Here is an 18545-nt window from a genome sequence, read left to right on the forward strand (position 1 = left end):
GAAGGAATAGTGAATGAACGATTGAATTCTGAGGTGCCGACTGTACAAAGCATGTCAACCACCGTCCAGAAACATAATCAAGTGCTTAAAGATCTTACCCAGAAGCAAGCACTGGCAACGGAAGCACTTGACAGTTTGGGAAACAAATTTGAAATGATTATGACGCAGCTGGGCACGCTGACTTCGGAAGTCAGCCATCTTAAATCGACCCTGGAACGCCGGGAACGGCGACGTTCACACGGTAGCCTTTCTCGCTCACCTCGACGCCGCCAGGATGACCGCAGCCAATAGAGTCCTGCAATGGAACTGATTGATTGATTGTAGGGTTTAACGCGCCGACGCAACGCAGGCGATGAGGCGCGCCGTAGTGGAGGGCTCCGGATTAATTTTGACCACCTGGGGATCTTTAACGTGCGCCGAAATCTCGTACACACGGGCGTTTTTGCTTTGCAATGGAACTGCCGTAGCCTCCGAGCTAATGGCGCTGAATTGAGCGAAAGGTTACGGACCATGCATTCACCACCCGTGGCACTTCTACTTCAAGAAACCAGGGGTACAACACCCAGTATAAATGGATACCGCGCTTACTTCCAGCCAAGCATTCTTCATGATTGAAAACGAACCCACAGCACAAGCGGCAATTTTTATCAGCAGAAATATTCGGCACTGTCAGCTGGATACTTCAGCATACTGCACGGCCTTCCAGGAAGTCGTAGCAGTACGCATTGACTTGAACTCGCCACAAAAGATAATTTTAGTGTCCGCATACTTACGTCCCGAAACGGGCCGCTCCAACAGGGGTGATTTCGCTTGGATGACGCATCTACGCTCCCTTTATCCCGGTGACGCCATCCTCATTGGAGGGGACTTTAACGCGTCTAACGTTATCTGGGGATATACTCGAAATACCCCCCGAAGAGCTCAGCTGGAGCGTGAAGCCCAAGCAGCCAACCTTACCTTGGTTAACGACCTTGACATTCCCACTAGGACGGCACTGCACTCTCGTCAAAAGGGTACCACACCGGATCTCACGTGGACATCGCATAATCTCGGTTCTTCGTGGTCCTGTGAAAATGATCCATGGGGCAGTGACCATTACCCTATATGGGTCTCGCTAAAACACGGGCTTAAAAAGCGTAAACGCAAAGTCCGCTGCACGAATTGGGATCTTTTTCGGCAGCATCTAGCCGACCCCTCTTCCAACTCTAGTGAGATCAGTGCACTCGTGGAGGCTATGCAGCAAGCGAAGCGATGATTCTTGCAACTCAAGAAATAGACCTTCCCGAAGAACTTCCCACTCCAGACAAACACATGCTAAACTTATGGGAGACACGAGAACAACTTCATGCGCAATACCTTGCCAATGGCCGCAGTTATAAAGATCGCCTGAAAGTGCGCCAAAAAACTGCACAGATAAGACGGCATGCCAAAATGGTCGGAAGAGACCGCTGGCAAACCCACTGTGCATCGTTCAGCAACAAGACGGGACTACATACCTTGTGGAATACCTTCAAGGCTTTGCAGGGAAAGACAAAGACTCACAATCTAGTTTGTACAATTGCACTCAAGCAAAACAAATCGATCATGGAAATAACGCACGAGGCCGCACAAGCCTTCTTCCCTCAGCCCGCTTCGCCCCCTCCTGACTCTGTATATGCTCTGGACCTTGATGTAGATGAAACTAACCCTCTAGAGAGTCCGTTCATGATGGCCGAATTAGTCCGTGCTTTGGATCAAGTCCGGGTCAGAAGTTCACCTGGGAAAGACGGTATTACGTGGACAACTCTTCGAAACCTATCCGAGGACAGTAAACAAGCTCTTCTTAAATCGATCAATCACATATGGGTCACTGGCCACTTGCCACCACACCTGAAGCATGCCGTCGTCACTCCGATTCCTAAACCAGGCAAAGATCCGAGCACAGTAACTAACTTGAGGCCAGTTTCTTTGAACCCCACCATATGCAAACTCATTGAAAGAATGTGTGTCAATCGTTTGAACCACCATCCGGAAGAGTCCACCAGCTTCTTTCACCCTGCACAAACCGGGTTCCGCCTAAACATGGGCACCTCGGACAGCCTTTTTCTACTTCGAAGGATTTTGGGCAAACATAGAAGAAAAATACCGCACATTTTGGTCGCCGTAGATTTGAAGAAGGCATTCGATACCGTCACTCATGAAGCCATTCTGAGTGCTCTTGAAGATGCCTACCCAGGGAAACGAATGGTCAACTTCATCAAAAGCTTCCTATGTGGCCGTACATACGAGGTACATAATGGGAACTCAACCTCACGAGTGTACAGTAATAATGTCGGCGTACCACAAGGATCGGTAATTTCCCCGATCCTATTCAACGTGGTCATGAGACGAATTGCCACAGCCCTTGAGAAGGATTCCACTCTACGTTTTACAATATATGCGGACGATATAACACTGTGGACAGAATCAGGCGATTACGAAAGTACTGAACGGGCATGTGAGGAACTCCAGAATGCACTTCTCATAGTTGAACAGACAACTGGCCCCACTGGCATGCAAGTCTCATCTGAAAAAACACACTTTCTGACGGTAGGGGGCTACTCAGTCGAAAAAGAAAAGGTGGCCCTCACACTGCAGGGTCGCACCTTAACACAACCCTCTGACGGTTGGATACGAATCCTTGGCATACCGATACATACGCAAGGTGGAGGCAAAACATGGCTCAACCAATTGACACCAACGTGGAAAAAACTCCTACACTTGATCAAGCGCATCTCTAACAAGTTTGGGGGCGCCACAAACGACGTTGCACGTACACTAGTGCAAGCAGTTCTGATATCGAAGGCATGTTACGGAGCCATTCACTACCGAATTACTAAAGTGCAGATGAGCAAATTGGAATGTTTGTACCTGCAGGCCCTGAGGGTAATCACCGGGCTACTCCACCATACTAAAATAGAAGAGCTATACCGGTACAGCCAGCTTCCTCCACTCCATAAAATTGTAACTCACCGGACACAAACGGATCACGACAGGCGCCTACTCACACCCCAAGGTCAACGTCTGTTGGAACTCGACGACTGCTCTTTCAAAGCTACAGCGTTCGAACCAACTATACCTCCATGGGAAGATGTACTGGTTACCCACTCGAAGCCGTTACCAACAAAGACCCACAAGACTAGCCACACCCATCAACGAAAGACACAAGCGACTGTCACGTGTAATGTGCAATCAACAGGAGCTACTATTTACACAGATGGGTCCATGGACGAAACTCGCCTCCTCATGGCACTTGCTGCAACCGACCTAAGCCGAACGAGCACGAAGTGTTTCTCAATTAATGATCTCATTTCCACTACTGAACTCGAACTGCAAGCCATCCTCCTAGGTGCCCAGATGATCCCAGACGTTATAGCTGAAAATACAACTCGAGTTATAATCTTCACGGATAGCCTCGAAGCCATCAAAGCGTTGCGCACCCCGCCACGACGACACACTACACCTCATCGTATAAAAGAACTCTGTGGAACCTTCCAGCGTGACCATAACATCGACATACAAGTGCAGTGGATACCTGGCCACACAGGTAACCCCGGGAATGAGGAGGCCCATAGGCTCGCGAGGGAGACAATTCTCAACCACCCCTCCGAGTCTGCAGCACCTTTTCTTTCACATAACCCTTCCCCTGAGGAACGCAGGAAGACACTTCGACAAGAAAGCAAGAAAGACCTCAGAGCAACGATTCCCGAGCTACAGCACCCGATACCCCGCAACATCCCACGAGATGAACAAAGGCCCGCACGGGTTACGCCCTTACGGAAGACATCGTAGCTCGCTGGGAACACTACCACCAACACAAGAACGCACAAGTTCCACCAGACCGGCTTCTGTGCTCCCTGTGCCACCAAGATAGACCGACAATCAGCCACTTGCTGTGGTCGTGTAGGGTCCTGGAAGGAATCCGAGCACGACACAAGCCCCCTGGCGTCACATCTCTGCAGGATTGGCTTTATCCAAGGAATAACGCCAACGACGTGCTACTTGGACTGTGGGCCTTCGTGAAGGAAGCTTACCTAGTCAACAGAACTTAAGCTTTATCGACCCTGAACCCCTTCCCCTATTTCCCCCAACAGGCCAGAGTGCCATCCCTTCTATAATAAATTTATTCATTCATTCATTCATGAGTTTAGAGATTACGACCAAGCTAGGAACAGTGATTTGAAACTGAGGTAACCTGCCACATTGGGAACTCATTTGCAAATAACGCATGCGCCGAAGCTACTATCTGTTACAACGGCTGGATCCCAATTAAATTTTAGGTGCTCTATATTTTTGCGAATGAGTAATAATTTGTGCAATACCTATTAATTGGTTCGGGTATCTTATATGCATGAAGACAATAAAAAGAGCTGGTAACTTATGAACCGAGCACAATGAGTCTACGCTCAACCGTAAGCATGCCTACTTAACGCGTAGGCTGTGCGCCTCTTTTGAAGCATTTTTGAGACGAGTAAGATCGCTACATTAAGGGCTATGTTTTTACAAGTGAATAATATATGTCGATGGAGTGTTCTCTCTGATTCTCTGGCACTTGGTTGGTACAAGAATTGATTTTTCACAATGTTTCATAATGACCGCACACTTGGGTCTGGATGGGAACCGAAACAAAGGCTAGCGCACTGCGAGACGACCGCGCACCCCGCAGCGCCAGAACTACCTACAGCATAAGCTGACTTGCCTTGTGCATGCCTTGTGTCAAATTAGTTTAGCCCATCAGAGATAGCAACCGAAAGAAAATGCAAGCATCGGAAAGGGAAAATTATTATTATGATGATTATAATGATGATAATAAGAGGACACATGCATGCGACTGCGCGTGGTCGCATGCACCGCGTCAGTACGCACCGCGTCATTAGCGTGCATAGAATGAACGCGCTTCCTTCCACGTTACACTTGTTTCCACGCCAGCCGACTATTAGCGCATGTCATTTAAACCTGCAACGTCGACGAAACCATCGAAGCCCACCGCACAGCCCCTATAGCCAGGCAATTGCGCACGCAGCCTGGCCATGGCCTTTTTGCAGAAACGCAACTATCCTTTCTCTTCAACTCAGTTGTGACCTCTCTTATACTTACTACGCTGCTCCACCTCTTGCGTGTACACCCAATATCGTACAATATGCACGTGGTCCCACACGTGCAGCGTAGCTCGCTGAGACCTACTAAGCTCTTCGACCCGTACACTCCATCTGCGGATCACCGAAGAAGTGCAATGAACTCGCCTAAAGGCCGGAAATTCAGTCCCCAGATATCGACTTAACCTACCTCCCCCCTGTTCCCGTCCTTCCTTCATGACCTCTATGTCTGTGAATAAAGGTCTTGCAACAAAACCACCCTGACACTCGTCATCATCATCCCCGGCCTATCTACGCCCATTGCAGGGCAAAATCTTCTCCCATTAATCTCCAATTATCCCGGTCCTGTGCTAACTGAGACCAATTTATCCCCGCAAACTTTTCGATATCATCTGCCCATCTAACTTTCTGCTACCGCCTGCCACGCTTGCCTCCTCTAGGCATCAACTCTGTTATCCTTAATGACCAACGGTTAACTTGCCTTCGCACTACATGCCCTGCCCACGTCCATTTATTCTTCTTAATTTCTACTGATATGTCGTTAACACGCGTTTGTTCCCTGACCCACTCCACTCTATTCTTGTCCCCGAATGTTACACCTATCATCTTCCGTTCCATTGCTACATCAAGCCGCAAAGAAAACGATAGCGGCCGTTGTACGTGAGTGTGTGTTTTAACGAGAGAGCATTAGGAAGCTGAAAATCAATTTACAGCACCCAAAATGGCCGAGTGCTTACAAAATTAAAGGCGCGCGGCGCCCATGACGGCCCGCGATTATATAGTATATGTTACTCTAGTATATATTACTATGAAACTCTATGGCCTCTACATATCTTTCTCTTCCATCCTCATTCCACCCCGGACAAGGCCCTCCGCCACGTTCTTCTAGACAGCATGCCCGGAGGTATTCCTAGCCTCCTGATTGAGCACCGAAACCCCAAGATGTTACCAGGACCCCATGGTACGCTGGCATGAGACGGTGTACCACCTTTCACCTCCCCCCCACCTCCCACTGCGCGTGAACTCATTAAACTCCGTCCGGACACCACCTCAGCAACTCACTCGTTACAGGAAACTTGTCGTCCTATGCCAGGCCCGAAGCAATGCTCCTCTTACGCCTTCAATGCTCACATCTACTCCCTCACCTCGTAACTTACCTTACTGCGGAGGCTCTCCCAAGGGGACGCATGACGTCATATCCTATATTCGGCAATTGCAGCGCCCGGCTGCGGCGCCGCCACACCTTCATGCGGTTTTTAAATCACGCGTTTAAATCGGCAGAATTCTTTGGGCACGTAAGGTAGCGACACGTTTTGACCCTACAAGTCGCCACCTTTCAGACTCCAGAAATTTTAGGGCTAAATTACAATTATTCCCGCCTGTTTATTTAAAAATCCCTTGCGGTTACCCCAGTTCATAAAACGCTGGCTTTCATATGAGCTGGAGAACATGCACTCCACAAAAATCGGTTGTCTGTCCCTTTAATATTGCGATTTGTTGTTAGAAGTTTGCGTCGACATTCAACATCGGCATTATTGTTGTTGGGAGAATGCCTCACTTTGTATGAACCAAACTTGCATTTTGTCTTCATGGGCTTAGCGGCGGCGATGCAAGCCGCCACGTGCGAACGAAAAAGACCGCGACTCCCGGGTTTGTTGTCAGACGCACGCCCTGACGTAATCAAAGTAGCTCTGGCTGCTGATATGAAAGACACGAAGGCCCTGAGGTCACACCAGGTGCTGTCGCGGTTCTCAGCGGAATTTCCCCATTCCGTGGACGGCGACAACAACACTGACGCTGCTGACGTGGGCGGCAAGGATTCGCGCAGTTGAAACACAACAATTAGTTCGTGACATTTAGATCGCTCGGGATGCCATAAAGGATTCTAGGCCTTCTTACGGCATCCTATATTGCGCAGAATTTAAACAAGGCAGGTCTTTTGTTTAACTTGTTTCGAGAAAATTCGGAAGTTTTTGCGATAAAAATGACCGCCTTTTTGTGTTCGTTTATGAGGTACGGGTTGAGAAAAATAATAAAAACACGAATGAACGGACAAGTGCAGTGGTGCGGCGTATCTCAGCGTCACGAGTTATTTTGTATACAGCATATTTCTTGAATAAAATTGACTGACTGAATTGGCTTGATTGATTGATCGAATGGTTGTCAGTCTCCTGTGGGTCCCGTCTATCTTGCGTGTGATTTTGACAGCGACCACGAAGGCCGGCTGCGAATTTCAGCGACCAGGGGAAGAAATGATTAGCTCGCAGCAATCCATAGGCTGATTAAAATTTTTGATTGGTGTTGTCTATGTATGTATGTATGTATGTATGTATGTATGTATGTATGTATGTATGTATGCATGTATGTATGTATGTATGTATGTATGTATGTATGTATGTATGTATGTGTGTGTGTGTGTGTATGTATTTATGTGTGTATGTATGTATGTATGTATGTATGTATGTGTGTGTATGTATGTATGTATGTATGTATGTATGTATGTATGTATGTATGTATGTATGTATGTATGTATGTATGTATGTGTGTGTGTATGTGTGTATGTATGTATGTATGTATGTATGTATGTATGTATGTATGTGTGTGTGTGTATGTGTGTGTGTATGTATGTATGTATGTATGTATGTATGTATGTATGTATGTATGTATGTGTGTGTGTGTGTGCGTGTGTGTGTGTGTGCGCGCGGGTGTGTGCGTGTATGTGTGTGTGGAAAACAACTTTTAACGGGGAGGCAGCCCCAGCCTGGAGCCAACATTTCCACAGGGCAAAAAGGTGTCATCATCTTTGGCGCATTGTATGGGGAGGACGGAGTGCCTTGCAGAAAAGAAAGTCCCGGGAAAGACTTTCCCAAGTACGAGGTGTGAGGGGACATCGCTTCAGATTTAAAGGACTAGTGACACAAAATTTGAAAACTTAGATAACTATGTAAAATGCTTCCTTTTTATCAGGAGATATCTCCCAGCAAGTTTCAACAGTAGCCGTTCAGCACAACATATTTTAAATCAATTTTAATCTCTGCCCAGAGCGGGCCAGCACGACATCATCTGCTACTTGCCCAACTGCCGACGCCGGGGCTCCCGTGACGTAGCCGACGGGCCGGCTGCGGTTGGTGCGCGCTGCTACGCCGCGTGTATCAGTATCACGTCATGGTTTTGCGACTGACGTCATGCTGCCCGGGCGCGCGGGGATGGTGAAGACCTCGGCCAGCCTGGGCGAGCGCGTGCGCTTGCTCGCGCGCGTGTCCAGACCGTGAGCGGTGCGGCAAGAATGGGGAAGTCATGGTATGGCCGCTCAGCGTCCGTTTTGTCGAAACCAAGACTGATGCGAATAAACGACGCCATAAATGGCTGTTTACGCTGCGGCAACCGTCTAATGTGCCATTCTATTATTAGTGGGCTAATAGGCACCGATAGCTGAAAAAAAAAGAAAAAGAAACGTAACACGAAAATTTCGTGTCAGTACTCCTTTAAGAGGGCTAGTCACGCGCCTGGTGGTGACGCTGGTGCGACGTGTATACTTCGAAGAAAGTACGCTGTTCGGGAAGTTACTTCCCCGGATAAAGTAATGCAATATTGCTTACACGTAACCACCGCCTAGTCAAGGCCACATCTGATGTATATTAGTTATTTCTATTTTCTTCTCCTATCCCTGCGAAGGACGCGTGTCCATTTCTCACGGTCTTCGGATGATTTTCGTGGAGCATGAAACGTACAGCTATCGCCGCGAAATTTCCACGCCTATCGCCATCACTGATTTCGGCAGAGAGGTAAGCGTTGTTGTAATAAAAGAAAAACAGCAAGGTCGCCAGTATACATTTACCATTCCTGCAGCCTGTTTTTATAAATGCCCTTATCGGTTTCAATTGTTGTTGTTGTTGTTGTTGCGCCTTTTGGTATGGCACATACCCAATCAGGGGATCTGCCAATCAACAGAGGATGGTTAAAATTAATGAAATTCTTATCTAATCACGAGACGTTTAGGAAAGATAATTTAGACCGGCTTGAAAAATGTTTGGGAAAAAAGGAAAAAGAAAAAAAAATCCTGAAAAATCAAAGCGAGGGTGACCAATCGCAATCATAAAGAGAATCGTTTTGAATTTTCAATGTAGCGCAGGAGGGCAGAGCATACATCCCGGCGGCAGAACCCCGTTTCGGATGCCCCGAACGATAGAATAGCCGGCACTGTTAGGGATATCCCCAAACTGTAAAGCGGCACCTCCAGGGACTGACGTCTGAGTCAATACTTGCTGACTTCTTTCTTCTCTTTTAAAGAGGATATTAGTCGATTGTTCTATATTTCTGTATTTTCACCTTTTCTTCATACATATGTTTCGATTTTGCTGTCAGTTTTTTTAATTCGTCTTATCCTATTTTTATTACTGCACTCTCACTCGCCCCCTTTTGTGCATTTGCTCAAGATCCGTAAAATTCAGGCCCGATGCAAGTGAAGAGGAAGGACAAGAAATGGAGGAAGCAGACGAATCCGGCACGGGCTGGCTCGGCTTCTACCACGCGCAGTGCTGTTGCCCCTTTTAGTGTTAACCCTACGCCCAGCTGCAGCACCTTCTGGAGCTAATTCAAACGTTTTTTGAGCCTAACTGACCTACGAGCCGACGCAAATATGTCCGATAAGCACCACGCCCAGGCCACCCCCCGTTCAACGGTGCGGTCGACTTCTTCACCCTCGTCCTCCTATACTAGTCGAGCAAAATCGCGATTCAGACCACATAGCCCTCATCGCCGTGTGAGTACCTCGGGGTCTTCGCCATCAGAACCAGATAGCCCTGGAAAGCCCGCCGACGTCAACGAAGGGATCTCACGATATAACGTATCCGGTGGCAAGGCGTCGCAGCAGCCACCAGGTTGTGAGGACCGAATTGAAGTCACACCGAGAAGGTTGCAAGACCCGAGAACTTCGTTAAACAATGGACTCTCCTCTTCAAGCTTTGGTTGGGGCTCGAAGCGCCGGCAGTCGAGTACGCGCGGATTGGGTGAATCGACCGGCGGCGTGAGACCTCCGCAGATGCGGCGCGCTAGTACGGCGAGCAAAGACAGGAGCGGCCCTGAGGATAGGCACGCCGCCATCCGCGGATTGCGCCCCTCCTCTCCGGATCCCGCAAAGAATCTGATGCAGCAGTCAGATGGCTTTGACAAGACTCAGAAACCACGGTCTTGCAAGACCTCGCCGGCGAGCTCGCCGACTGGGAGTGAACATAATCGGACGCCGATGGGAACATTGACTGACGGCGCGAAGTCTAAATCTCCGCTACCCGCTGGTGTTTCTCGTACGGGAACAACAGTTGGCACTGGCAGAGCGATAGGACCGCCCAACAGGCCTCCCGGTACGTCGCCCTCCCACGGACCGGGGCGGGGCTCTGCCACCACCGATGATACAAACGCGGGACAGAACGAGGCTGCCGCTGATCGAGACGGTCCTGGCCCGTTTCAAGGATTGTCCGTCGAACACGAACACATTCCAGAGAACCCTTCAGCAGAGGGGCACAGATGTGTCAATGGGCGGCCGCACACGACCCGATCCATCCTCAAAACCCCCGCGCTCTCTACCACTCTCAAACACAGCTACAGTCGTAGTCGCCGGCAATCAATCGTTGTGATGGCACCGACGCACACTGAAGCCGACGATACTGAGCCTGCAGCTGCTGCCTTTCCAACATCAACGCCTCAAAAGCGGGCCAGCATTCAAGTAGAAGCGGCTCGTTCGACTACAGAGGTTGATGATTCCGACGCCAAGCCGCTCAGGGGACCTCGATACATCAAGAAGCGGCAATCAAGAGTCAGCCTCCAGCTGCGACCACACCAACTGCCCAGAATCGACGCGCTGGGGTCGCCGTCTCGCACTGCCGACGGTACTCCTTCCAGAGGGTCGTTGGGGGTCGGAGGCAGCTGGATGGAGAAGACCTCCGCCAGTACGGAAGGCGAGGCGACGCTATCGGCACCGGATGCAACCTCGGACAAGTCCGCTCCCTCGTCACCACTGCCGCTGCTGAAGCGACGGAGTCTGAGTGGCGCCGATGGCGCCTTGACTCCTTACTCCATGTCATCTCCCGAACTTACGCCTCCGTCCTACGAGGAAAGCCAGGAGCCATACATTGAGGCGTCTGACGTGCGCGCGAGCGTTGTCCATGGGCCCATCCCAACGTGTCCAAGCTCTCCAGGCGACTTCAAATACAAGGCACTGCAATTTATTCATCTATACTCGTATCAAACTCGGCCAGAATAAAAACACCGCTTTAAAAATGCATCTTACAAGAAAATTGATTAGCTTATAGAGGCTAACAGACAAAAATAGGTTTAGCCACATAAAGTGCGTCGTGCCGGGAGCTCACGCCCTTTTATATTTCATTTCGAAACGAGATTTAATATTGAGGATAGTTTCCCTTATGGTGGACTAGAGGACGCGGCCCAGCGCGAGACGTTTTGCAGCTGAACTTGAAGGCCCTGCATTCAATGCCGTGAGGGTGGTATTGTCATACAGGGCTGGGGTGGCAACACTAGCTGCAGCTGCAGTCAAAGCTCCGTTATAATATTGTTAAGAGCTGCATAATTTACAACGTCTTTCAAGTTGAGGCTGCTGTAGCTACGTAATTTGTGGCCTCAAACTTAGATAACTTTAGGGACAGGAACAGTGTAATTTAAATTTATACCGGGACAGATCGAAACTTGCTAGCTTCCCCTATTTGGGTGCTCTGAGCGAAGATGCAACGTATTTGTAAATGACTCGACCGCCAATGTATTCTGGTTGACCTTGAGTGAGGTATACAGAAGCTCAGTTGATGAAAATGCAGTACTGAAAACGCAGAGCAGGGAAAAGGCCATGAGAGCACGGTCGGGCATACTGTTTTGTTCTTTAATGATAGAGCTTGTCGCACGTATACATAGTTCATGAAAGTGGATTAGGAACGTCATTGTCAACCGTTGACTATAGTTTGGAGTACTCCTAAAATTACCGAATGCGCACCTCACCGCACTGCACCAATATGAAAATTGGTATCGAAGGGACAGAGTAGGCTAATGACATGCCGGGTAGCGTATTACCAAACCATATCCCGCAGGGGCCCAGGCCGACCACACCCCCTTCAAACGGCGACGTCACAGCATGACGTCACTTTCTCTTCATGCGCTACTTCATGCGACGTGGATTTTTTTTCTTTCGTTTTGAGCGGCGGCCGATGGTTTCAATCCGTGCGCGAGGCTGGGGCTGAGGCGCTGGGGAGCTGACGCACATTTAGTAGAAGTTAAAGGCCCAACCATATGCAGCGTACTTTCGGCGTTTTCTCGCGTGGCGACGCGAGCTGACGCGCGAGCAACGCTGATGTCTACGCTCGCCAGATATCCGTCGACGCAGCGCGAGAAAGCAGCGGAAAGCTGGCAGCGGCGGTCGGGTTTCACGTCCTTCTCGTGCTTTAGGGGCATTCCTTTCAGCAGAAGAGAATCAATTTCTTTTTAACTTGCGGTTATCGGCTGCATTGAGACAAATTGCAAGCTATTTCTGCTCGAAAGCGCTCATTCATTTGAGGCTTGTTTGGTTTTTGTCGGGGAGATCGGGTATTTGCGATAGCTTTTTTTGATTTAAATAAGGGAGCTCTGGCTGCGTCGCTTGTAGTATTAGCATGATGGGGCTTGGCTGCAAGATTGGTGCGTGACGACCAAGCCTTATCAACGCCAGAATGCTAGCGGCGCATGCTATTCCATTCGTTGCTACCGTGGCTTGCGTAGGGAAGACCGAGGTTTTGCGATAGCTTATCTTGACTCAAAAAAGGGGGCTGTGGTTGCATCGCTTGTAGTAATAGCATAACTGCCCTCGGATGCAAGATGGGGGCGTAAGAAGCAAGCGTTACCATGGCTCAAATCTCTCAAACATGACCAAAGCAAACCACTCGACAATACTCGTTGGCAGCCTCTGTTAGGGTACCAAATTCTTGGGACCCCCGTCATCTCCTGGCGTGGTCGAGCGGTTGCGCGCTTGTGTGTTGGCGTTTTGTTTTGAAAGTACATGGTTCGAATCTTGGCGAAACCTCATTTTTTTGCAATGAGGGTTTCACTGGCTTTTCTTTTCTTTTTCAAGCTAAACAAAGGGGGCTAGAGTGCCTTGCCGTTTAACCTACAAGTGACGTTGGACGGTACCCTTAGTATCAAGGCAGCCACAAAATTTGCTTTGCTCACACTTTGAATACCCATGAAGCTGCAGTCGGTACATAACATCAAGGTTAAATCAAGTAGCAAGTAAAGTTGTGCTAAGTGCGTCTTTGTTCATCATCCTATCTTACTTTGTTCAAATTTGACGGTAATCATAGAATTATAAAAACGGATCAACATGCTCGCTGATGTTAACAGCAGATGAGCGACCGACGTACGCGTGTGCTTTCGACCGATTGGGAGCAAACGTTCTGCGCTTCGGTACGGAATCCAAAAGACCACCCAAGATAAAAAAAAAAAACATTTTCGTCTTCACTGTAATGATCGAGAGTTGTTCGGTTTCAGGAACGTAAACAATGACCACATGTACGTGAAAAAGCGTCCGCCTGCGCGCGCACTTAGAGCAACGCGCCCAGCGCTAGCTTAACTAGAAACAGGATGGAAGACGAGCGTCTACAGGCTCGCAAGAGAGTGCGGAGAGTGAGAAGCGAGAACAGGTATGCAAAGGTATACTTCGTGCTTGAAGCTTCCCAGGGCGCACGTCATGCTCGCGCACGGAGCGAAACCATCGACCGCCGCGAAGCAGCGCGACCACAAAAGACCAGAACAAATTTTTGTCTTTACTTCAATGAGAGTGCTTTCCGGAACGTATAAGTACGAAAAGGTTAAAGCCCTAACCACATGGACGCGAAATCACGCGTCGCGCGAGCGTCGTTCGGCGGCAACGCGCAGACACGGGCCCTTTCAATCGCGATTGAAGTGAATCGCGATCGAGTTTTCGAATGCGCTCGACGCACTCCCGCTGCTACACGGCACGTTTCAATCGCGATCGAGAAGTTGCACCGGTTGCATTCGTGTACGCCAGATGGCGCCAGATGTCCCGCTTTCCGCTGCTTTCTCGCGCTGCGTCGACGCCGATATCTGGCGAGCGTAGACATTCGGCGTTGCTCGCGCGTCAGCTCGCGTTGCCACGTGAATGAATGAATGAATGAATGAAAAACTTTTATTTAGTATCAATCACTGGGTTTTTAATACCCTTGCTAGGAGTCGGCCAGTATCCCTTGGGACCTGGCGGCTGCCTGAGCTTGATTGATGATTGTCCGTTGACGTTCTAGGTCTGAGCTGAGCATCAGAGCCTCCCATGTGTCTATGGTATGTGTGCCATCGGATATCTGTGGGCACGTCCATATTATGTGGACCATGCTTGCCAGGCTGTCGCAATGTTTGCATTTGGGTTCAAACTGGCCTGGGTAGAGTTTAACTAAGCAGTAGCGGATTTGGGTAGGTTCCAACCTGTAATTTTCGCCAGATTGCCTCTTCCTTCTTGCTGAGTTTGCGGTCTGCGTCCGGGTATTCTTTTCTTGTTAACCTGTGGTATTCAGTTATTTCTCGTTAGGTGAACATCCTGTCTTTTTCAGACAGTGTGTGTCGTGTGGAAGGAGCGCCTGAGCCTGCCTGGAAAGTGAGTCCTCGGGCGAGCTCGTTTGCTCCTTCATTGCCTCTGAGAGCCTGATGGGCCGGGGTCCAGATTAGTAAAACCTGATGGTCCATGGGGTTTTTGGCAAGGATTCTGACCGCCTCAGCTGATATTCGTCCTCTGTTATAATTGTTTATGGCGTTTTTGGAGTCGCAGATAATTACTTTGGTATTTTTGAACGTAGCTGCCAGCGCTATCGCCACTTCTTCCGTCGTTGTGACAGATCTATTTCTGAACGTGCAGCATGCGCGTATGACCATGTTCTCATCGGACGCAACCACAATCTTGTCTCTTCTGCGATGGTATTCCGCAGCATCAGTGTATAATTCATCGCACCGTCCTCCGTACTTCCTCTGTAGCGCTTCAGCCCTGCTCTGTCTCCTATCCTCATGGAACGCTGGGTTCATGTTCTTTGGAAGGGAAGGAATTCGGATATTGTTTCCGATGTCCGGGGGAATATCCTCTTGCGGGTCGTCTGTGGCTTCATGGGGGATACCGAGTTTGCTCAAGATATTCCTGCCTGCCTTGGTTGACAACAGTCTTTGGTGCTGTGCAATTCTTGCCGCCTCGATCAGCTCGTCTATGGTGTTGGAGACGCCTAGCTTCATGAGCTTGTCCGTGGAGGTACATAGGGGAAGTCCTAGGGCAGTTTTGGTGCTTTTTCTAATGAGCGCGTCTAGCTTGTCCTTCTCGTCCTCGGTTAGGTTTAGATATGGTACTGCGTACGTGATTCTGCTGATCACGAACGCTTGAACAAGTCGGAGGAGGTTGGCTTCTTTCATGCCTGAGTTCTTGTTTGCAATTCTGCGAATGAGCCTACTAGTTTGTTGTGCAATGCAGTCTAGACGAGTTATTGTCTCATTATTTCTGCCGCTGGCTTGAAACCATAGGCCCAGTATGCGGATGGTTTGCACTCTTTGTATTTCCTTTCCACCTGCTTTAATCTGGATAGTCGGATTTCGGTCACTAGTCCTTGACCCTGGCGTGTGAAGGACGAAAAGTTCAGACTTTTCCGCTGAGCATTTCAGGCCCTTTCCCGAGAGATAGTCTTCAATTTCGTCCACTGCTGTTTTCAAAGCTTCCTCTATTTGGCCGTCGTTGCCCCTTGCTATCCAAAGAGTCACGTCGTCCGCATATATGCTGGGATTAAGATTTTCTATTTTCTCGAGACGTTCTGGGAGTCCAATCATGGCGATATTAAAAATAATGGGTGACAGAACTGACCCTTGAGGAGTACCTCTATTGCCAAGGCTTATACCATGAAGCGCGAGAAAACGCCGAAAGTACATGTGGTTGGGCCTTTAACTTCTACTAAATGTGCGTCAGCTCCCCAGCGCCGCAGCCCCAGCTTCGCGCACGGAGCGAAGCCATCGGCCGTCGCCCAAAACGAGAAAAAAAAAAAAAAAAACCACGTCGCATGAAGTCGCGCTCGAAGAGAAAGTGACGTCATGCTTTGACGTCGCTGTTTGAAGGGGGTGTGGTCGGCCTGGGCCCCTACGGGATATGGTTTGGGAATACGCTGCCAGGTACACTTTTTCGTTTAAAAATTGTACTGGTCACTGCGGTATGGCGCGATGCCGCAGTTTTCGGGGCTGCGACATAACGCAATGGAGGCTTGACATTTAGCGCCGCATGACGTTTCGGCGCATATTTTTGCAAAGACGACAGTCTTTCTTGGGCTACTTAAAAGCAAAAATTTGGGCCTTGTATGTATGTCTGTCGGTCCCCCGATACAGCCTGCCGGTCAAAAGTGATAGCATTTCTTGAACGACACGTTGATATAGGCATTTCTGAGCTACTAAATGTGGTGGAACTGTTCATACTTGTCAACATATTTTAGCAAAAAAAAAAAAAAAAAAAAAGGCATATTTGAGGCAAGACAACAGCATATAAGGAATATTTGCATTTTTCAATTAGAACACACATGGATGCTTGATTTTTGCGATAGCAAATAAAAAAATCCGACTTGAAAATTATATTTTGACCTCACAATGCAAACAGCGCTCGCGGTGCCCCCCCCCCGTGGAAGTGCTACAAGTTAAAATGTAACAAAATGTTTCAGCAGATGGCGGGAGCAGCGGAACGCGGCAAAATCGAATCGGCCTGAAGAAACCTTCATTGTGTTTATCATGCGAGAAGCGAAAAGGGAGGGGAAGAAGGTGAGGCGTGGGTGGGAAAGAGAAGACGGGCATTTACGTGGCAGGAGTGCCAGAGGGCTATCGTCGTTCGACGACATTTGCAGCAAAGTGAGCGGGTACGCGGCCATGTTTTTAGATGCAACGCATCTCATGCTCGCCCCTCTGTCCTTCCTGCGTCTGTCCGGCGTTGTCCGCACAGCTGCACCTCCCCTCCTCTCCTCTCTCCGATAGCGAACACTCTCTCCCAAACAGCTGCGGGTTGGCGCAGCGCGCTCTCACTCCGTTGCTAGGCGCCGGTGGGCGGCGCTGCGCTCGGCGCTGCGCGCGCTGTGCATGTGCAGTACTCTCTCTCCGCGCTCTCCTCTCCTTTGGGCGCTGTGAATATAAAGCGGCATGCCGCGCTCCGGCGGTCTCAGTCGACGGTCGTCCGCCCACCTCCCCTTCGCGTGAAAATCCCTGCTATAAGGGTAATCAATACGATGGACAACGCCAATGGACCCCCCCCATGAGATGCGTTGCATCACACCAGGGTTCCCGCGACGGGAGGTGGGCGTAATTTTTTCTGACGAAACTAATGCAGCGCCAAGTTATCGGCAAGTTTACCCTTGTGAGCTGAGGCAGTGGTCAACACTTTTTATTGACAAAGTAACCCCTAAATGTACATAACCGTCAGAATCTGGCGCAATTAATTCGCGCATGCCTTAACACAGCACTCTCAAACACGTGCATTGCCATTTAAATGGACTCTGCAACATTTTGTTCAACTTTTCTAAAAGTCCTAATTGCTTGCAGAACGTAGTCACCCAACACACCGAGTACTTAGATTAGGGTGTCGCAAAGTACCTCAGCCGAAAATTACGGGTATATGCCCATCAGATAACTTGGAAACTCGCTCAAAAGATTTTTCTCTCTTTCCCGGTCTTGAAATTTTTGCACCGCTCGAATTACGTCATTAAGGCCATGTAGCGACTGTTCGCCGGTTTTCCTTCAGTTGCCGCAACTTTAAGAATGAAGCCACTAAAAACAAAGCAGAAACGGAAGGCGTATCTGGTGCGACAAGCAAATCACGCAGTGCCGCTCCGTACTGGCGATAACTATAGCTTTCGCAGTGGTTCTACACGCGAAGGAAAGACTGAAAGTGCTTATCGAAAGTGTTGCAGGGTCCCTTTGATGACAAGTATACAGTTTCTTGCTATTGGGGCAGATAAATTCATATCTTTTGAGAGCGAAAGTTTTAAAACTACTATTGCGCCAGACTGTTTAATAAGTCTTTGGTGTCATTGAAGTCCGTCGCTATCGGAACGTGAAGGTATGATAGAAAATATTCCAGAGCCACTTTGTCCCACAGCAGTGGATACTCAGCGAAGCTGTTGGGTGCGGCCAACCAAACACGCGATAAAATGAATTGACAAAGAAATTCACGTGGCAATAGTTCCACTTCGACAGTACCGTAAACGAGAATTAACTTATGCTCACTGTGGTACAATCCAATTGGCTTGGCCACAAACTGCGCCACATTTCTAGCAAACACCAAATATATGCGGGTCGTCTTAGCTGTGGTGGGTACATTCGGGTCATTACACTCCAACCCAGGGCAATCTCTCGCAAACGTCCGTAACCACGCATTGATTGGTTTAGACA

The sequence above is a fragment of the Haemaphysalis longicornis genome, unplaced genomic scaffold (assembly GCF_048455015.1).
Source record: "Haemaphysalis longicornis isolate Haplotype H1 unplaced genomic scaffold, Haemaphysalis longicornis Haplotype H1 scaffold_2, whole genome shotgun sequence".
Lineage (NCBI taxonomy): Eukaryota > Metazoa > Arthropoda > Arachnida > Ixodida > Ixodidae > Haemaphysalis > Haemaphysalis longicornis.